Below are 5583 nucleotides of genomic sequence, written 5' to 3' on the forward strand. Positions count from 1 at the left end.
GTAGGCTCTGGAGGAGATCGCTTCCATTTGCTGGGAGGGCTCCCGAGCATGGAATCTCTCTGGAAGAAATATCAGTAGCTAAAGAGTCAGAAAATTAACAGTTTAAAGGTCAATTTTAATGAATTTTGTTAGAGTTGTAAAATCTGTATTTACTTAATTTCTGTACACATAGAATCATAGGTAGCTGTGTTTGGCTGAGTTTCCTTTGGTCTTTTGGTTAAAAGTTGATTTTCCTGCTTTTTTTCTTGGCTTTTTCTCTCCATCCTCTCTTCTTGTACAAATATTGTATACATTCTTGATTATTGTAGTTTTTCGTGGTAAATATAGAAGACATATTATATCAGTGTGTGTACTGTTTTTTTAATAATTGCATTGAGCATTCTGAATGTTTCTGCTTTGCATGTAGTTTTGGAATCAGCTTTATTCTTATAAATATTTGGGCATTGTCTTTGGATTATATTCTATTCATGGTGCAAATTAACCATAGACAACATCTTAACATTGATGTATCATGTTCCCTAGGATCATTTATATACTTTATTTGTGTGTTGTTGTTAATCTGTGAAGACTTTTAGATTTTTGGATAAAAAGTATTATTGGGCTTGGCAGGTGGCTCAGCACATATTCTTCTTGGTGATGACCTGAGTTCAGATCCCAGCACGCAAATCAGGAGGCTCATAACTACCTGCTACTCCAGGTTCAGGGGATCTGATAGACACTTTTCTGGTGTGTCACCTATACACAAATGGAAGTCATTTTCTCAAACATACAAACATACACATACAAAACACAGATAAATTTGTTTTCAAAAGTTCTTTTTACTTATAAAGCAATTAATTAGAGCAAAACAAGTCATTTTAGGTGTATAATAGAAATCACACATTGTTTCTTTATAAATCTGTTCTCTTGCATTTGGTTTGGAAAAGTTTTCCTTTCCTCATTCTGAGGCAGACAAGGCAATCAACAGTCACAGGAAGGTGATCCTAACTTTTGTGAGCAAGAAGGCATATATGTATAGTTATTATAACATTTTAGTAGGCCATTTTTCATCACACAAGATTCACACTCTGAGTTCCCTATTATGGTCCTAAGCCTATCCCATCAGGGCTGCTCATCTATGCAAAGTATCTTAGCTGATATTCAGGTCCAGTCTCTAACAGAAGTCTCTGATTCATGGGTCATGATCCTGAGGGAGATGCTCTATGCCCAGGGCTTATCAAGGTGATATCGCTTCACGTGTCTATAGTAGAGCATTGCTCTTGGTTTCTGTTTATGTACTGCCAAGTGGATGTCATGTGGTTCTAGGACTGTGTCTGGGTATCTGGGGTGAGATATATCACTGAGGTCTGGTTATCGGATACAGCCTTAGGTGTAGTGGTGTTTATGACTAAGCTGTTTTTACATGTCTAAAATGTGCTTTTCAGGATCTAATGAGATGGTCATGTGGGTTTTTTTCTTTCATTTTGTTTATATGAGAGGTTTTCCTATGTTGAATCATCCCTGCATCTCTGTGATGAAGCCTACTTTATCAGGGTGGATGATTTTTTTCATGAGTTCTTGGATTTGATTTGTCAATATTTTATTGAGTATTTTTTAATCAATGTTCATGATGGAGATTGATCTGTAATTCTCTTTCCAAGTAGAGTCTTTGTGTGGTTTGGGTATCATGGTAACTGCTGCCTCATAAAAAGAATTTGGCAATGTTCCTTCTGTTTCTATTGTGTAGAACAATTTGAGGAGTATTGGCATTAGCTCTTCTTTGAAATTCTGGTAGAATTCTGCACTGAAACCATTTGTCCCTAGGTTTTTTTTTTGTTTGGGAGACTTTTAATGATTTCTCCTATTTCTTTAGGGATTATAGGTCTATTTAAATTGTTTATCTAGTCTTGATTTAATTTTGGTATGTGGTACCTATCGAGATAATTGTCCATTTCTTTTAGATTTTCCCATTTTGTGGAGTACAGGTTTTTGAAGCATGACCTAAAGATTGCTTGGAATTCCTCAGTGTCTGTTACAACCCCCTTTTCATTTCTGATTTTGTTAATTTGGTCCACCCAGTTTGCTCATCTTTCTTGCAGTTAGTAATTGTTCATGCAATTTCTCTGATGTGAACTGAGTGCTATTGATCTGTTTGCTTGTCTCTCTATAGTTGTTAATAGGCATTTCTTTAACACGACGATATCCCATTCAAAGGGTGCTGAAATGACAGAGGTGACCCTCCTATTCAGCTTTCTTTTTAAGTGATTTTGATTACATTAGAACTTCTTCGTGGAATAAGTGTGGGAAGCATAAGAATTATATTACTGTATCTTCAAAGAAGTATACATTTACAGTGTTGTCAGGCTCACTTTCTTTTATACGTTTAGAATGTAGTGACCTATGATGATGTATATGCTGACTTCATTCAGGAAGAAGGGGGCTTTGCTGGATCCTTCTCAGAAGAATCTCTGCAAAGATGTGATGATGGAGATCTATACGAAACTCACAGCTACAGATAAGACTATGAATTTTCCTTCACATTTCAAAATAAAGGAGCAACTGTTTCTTGGTTATTGATGCTCTTCTGTAATTACAATTGAAACTGAGGAAGGATGGTGTGAATGAATCAGGCATGGTTCTAAGGTTCACTGAAGGTAATAACTTAAATGTTGCACAATTTCCAATAGTATATCAGACATTTTCTGGTACTATATTTTAGGCTACATTAGGCAATTTTAACGTACAAGCTAATACACATATGCCTCAGAAGAAATTTAAGGTATCTGGAAGTTTTAAATAATGCAACAGGATAATTAAGCACAACATCCAGGCATTGGTGGTGCACGCCTTTAATCCTAGCACTCGGGAGGCAGAGGCAGGCGGATCTCTGTGAGTTCGAGACCAGCCTGGTCTACAATAGCTAGTTTCAGGACAGCCTCCAAAGCCACAGAGAAACCCTGTCTCGAAAAAACCCAATAATAGTAATAATAATAATAAGCACAGCTTAAAGTGCACTGATGATTAGTAAATTCTCACAAGACCGTATACCTCAGTGTCTAGTAGGTGTTTGCAAGGCATAATTTTAAGAGAGCAGACAAGGAAACCATGCCTTAGTAGATACCACCATTTCAATCATAGCCTCATGATAGCTCTACTGTAGAACTGCCAGTCCATTTAATTTCATACCACTTATATTACATAATGCGTGCATATTGTGTATGTGATAAATACATGCCCAAATCTTTCTAATAAGCAAATAGTTCACAGTAAAGCTTGTGTTGTTCATATGCTTGTGACTTTGCTAAGTTTTGTGAGAGGAGAGGTAATTAGAGTCAAGAGGCAAGGGCAACTGTTGTGGAGAAACCTTATTCTCTATACCATATGTCTATGACTAATAGAAAGTTCATTGGTGTGAATGCAATGTGGACACCTTTTATTTGTTATTCTTCCTTTATTAGGTATATCATATGTTACTCTTGATACAAGCCATATGAACATAGGGATTTTGAAAGAAGCAACAACCCCCCCTCTCAGAACAATTAGAAGATATGTAGCAGCCCCTACTTTGAATAGATTTGTTGAATGTGATGCAAGTTTACAAGTAATTGCTTTTCCAGATTCATTGGAATTATAGCAACAAAATTACACTTCAGAAAAGCCCTATGTATACTAGGAATGTGTATGCACTTCTGTTTGTTCATGGTTCAATTTAAAAATGTAGTATGAGTCACGCTACAGGAAAATGTATGAGTTTTTCCAGTTCTCTTCAAATACATGAAAAATCTCATATAGAAAAAAGATGCTGTAATTGTGAACCACCACAGGTATATTCAAAGATCCCAAACCACCCTTAACGAAGGGGAACAACATGAGTGTGAACAGTGATAAAATCTTAAGACCTGATTCCTATTTACAATTAGAGTAAATTGTAAAATTAATTCATACAGATATATTCAACAGTGTAATGCATGTGTTAATATATTTTTTAACTGTGTCAGATATCAAGGCAGGCATGAAAAACATCATACTGGAGATAAACCTTCTGAATATTCTCAAAGTGTTAAAGCCTATGCATCTCATAATCATCTTTAAAGGCATGAAAGAATCCATACTGGAGAGAAACCCAATGAACATAATCAATGTGCGAAAGTCTATGCATATAATCTAAGTCTTCTAATGCATAAAATTACCTATCCAGGAGAGAAACCCTATGAACATAATCAATGTGGTAAAGTCTTTCCACAGGACAGTAGTCTCCAAACACATGAAAGAACACATACTAGAGGGAAACCCAATGAATGTAATCAATGTGGCAAAGCCTATGCATATACTATAAGTCTTCTAATGCACAAAATAACCCATATAGGAGTAATCAGTGTGGTAAAGTGTTTTCACAACAGTCTTCTCCAAATTCATAATAGAACCCACATTGGAGAGAAACTATATAAATGTACCAATGTGGTAAAACCTTTTCACAGGACAGTAGTCTCCTAACACATAAAAGAACATATACTGGCCTCAAACTCAGAACTGCCTCTACCTCCCGAGTGCTGGGACTAAAGGCCTGTGCCACCACATTCAGAGTTAGTGTCCTTTATAACTTTTTAAAACTCAAATATTTTGTAAATAACAAAGGAAATAATATTACACAGGAAAGGTAGTACTAACTAATAATGATATTATTAATAATAATAATCTGCAGAATAACTGTTAATAGGGCATCTGTCACATCCTCTGTGACACTTAGTTTAAAAGCTTGGCCATCAGTGGTGTCTGGTAGCTCAAGCTTGAACTGCTTCTAACTCCAGGACTACTAACACATGAAAAAGCTTTACCACATTGATTACATACATAGGGTTTTCTCTCCAGTATGTGTGCTTTTATGTCCTTGAAGCTAACCATGACTTGTAAAAGCTTTTCCACATTGATTGCATTTATAGGATTTCTCTCCAGTATCTGTTCTTTTATGGAGTCGGAGACAACTGTGACATGCAAAGACTTCACCATATTGAGGACTTTCATATGGCTTCCCTCCAGTATGAATTTTTTTTCATGCCTTTGAAAATGCCTGCAACACACAAAGATTTTTAACACATTGAGTATATTAACAGGGTTTCTCTCCTGTATGGCTTCTTTCATTCCTGCAAAGATAACTGGAACATGTAAAAGCTTTACCACATATATTATACTGATGAAGCTTAGTATCTATGTAAGTTAATTTGATAATATGGCCTAATTGTAAACAGGAATCAGATCTTAAGTTTTATATTCATGATGCTTCCCTTCATGTGGGGTCGTTTTGTGGCTTTTGAGGATACCTGTGATAGTAAGAGCCTTTATTTCATGGCCCACATTTATGACACCTTTTTTTTGGGGGGGGGGGCAGGGTTTCTCTGTATTGTTTTTGGATGCTGTCCTGAAACTTGGTCTGTAGACCAGGATGGCCTCGAACTCACAGAGATCCACCTGCCTCTGCCTCCCGAGTGCTGGGATTAAAAGTGTGCACTGCTAATGTCCGGCCAGCATCTTTTTTATATGAGAGTTTTCACATACTTGAAAAGAACTGCAGGAACTCAGAGCTTTACCATAATTATTGCATTCACA

The sequence above is a fragment of the Mesocricetus auratus genome, unplaced genomic scaffold (assembly GCF_017639785.1).
Source record: "Mesocricetus auratus isolate SY011 unplaced genomic scaffold, BCM_Maur_2.0 Super-Scaffold_100031, whole genome shotgun sequence".
Classification (NCBI taxonomy): Eukaryota; Metazoa; Chordata; class Mammalia; order Rodentia; family Cricetidae; genus Mesocricetus; species Mesocricetus auratus.